Source organism: Penaeus monodon, chromosome 29, assembly GCF_015228065.2.
Source record: "Penaeus monodon isolate SGIC_2016 chromosome 29, NSTDA_Pmon_1, whole genome shotgun sequence".
In the NCBI taxonomy this organism is placed as follows: domain Eukaryota; kingdom Metazoa; phylum Arthropoda; class Malacostraca; order Decapoda; family Penaeidae; genus Penaeus; species Penaeus monodon.
In genome coordinates, this window is record NC_051414.1 from 24,078,842 (window position 1) to 24,079,936 (window position 1,095).

The following is a 1,095-nucleotide window of genomic DNA, read 5'->3' on the forward strand; positions in this document are numbered from 1 at the left end:
CGTAGACGAGCTTTTGGTACACAAAGCAATTACAGATAAACATAAAAGCAACAATGGGTCTCGTTCGATCCGTGGTCATCGCACCGAACGCACAACAGAGCTTCCGATATTCTCACCAGATCACATTATCCACGGTTTAATTAACTCCTCATTTCGCGCGCCAAAGAAAGCGAAGCCCGTAAATCCATCGCTGCTTCATTTGCACTAAATCTCCGTGAAATTAAGTTCCTACGTCATAGGATTCGTTCGCGATTTTTCCTTTTATTTTACGTTTAAGCTGATTATTTTGGTTGATCTTCCTCAGCAACAGATGGAACAGGTCACTGCTCTTGTCTCGGAACAAAGCTATTGCGAGAAGCCGGCCATAACCCGGAAGACGCTGGTCGATTGTCTTTTGTTTTGCTCTTTTTTCTGACGTCGAATGGCAGTACGTTACAAAATATAACATATCGGATACAATATCTAACTTTCCAGCAAATCACTTATAGAGATATGGGATTATCTGGATACTTTGTAGAGCTGAGATAATACTGACTGTATATGCAATCCAGAAAAAAAGGATACAAGAAATGACTAAGCAGAACAAACAAGAACATGAACATCTAAAAAAGCAAGACGAGAAAAATATGAAAATTAATTTAAAAAAGAAAAGAAAAAGAAAAAAAGTTAGGAAATACCATGACAACATTCAGACTTTTTTTTTTAAACAATAATGCCATTTAACATAAATCAACATCTCCCCTATAGAAAGCCTACTAACATTCAGCCTAGACGTCGAATAAGGGACCAGCCCTTTCCACCTTACCCTTCGTTGACCCTTTACAGCACCTTTAAGACGACCACGCTCTACTGGGAGGGGGGGGGTGTAGCTAGCGAAGGTCATAACCTGGGTTCCAAAGATCAGGAATGCGATATCATACTCTCACTTAACTCACTGATGGACCAATTTCCCCGAGCGGCAAAACAAAAACAAAAAAGTGTAACAACCGCAGTGCCAGGAATTACTAGGTCGACTTTTACCTTCCGTTCGTGGGCCATTTTTTCAATTTTTTCACCATTGTCCGCTTCGCAACTAGGAAACTAAATGCGTGTGTT

General features: G+C 40.4%; 1 protein-coding gene across 4 annotated transcripts in view; it reads right to left on the minus strand.

The window, feature by feature from the left end:
• Window positions 1–1,095, minus strand: part of LOC119592048 (cysteine-rich secretory protein 2-like) — a gene marked incomplete at its 3' end in the record, with an annotated part of 63,544 nt that overhangs the window by 571 nt on the left and 61,878 nt on the right.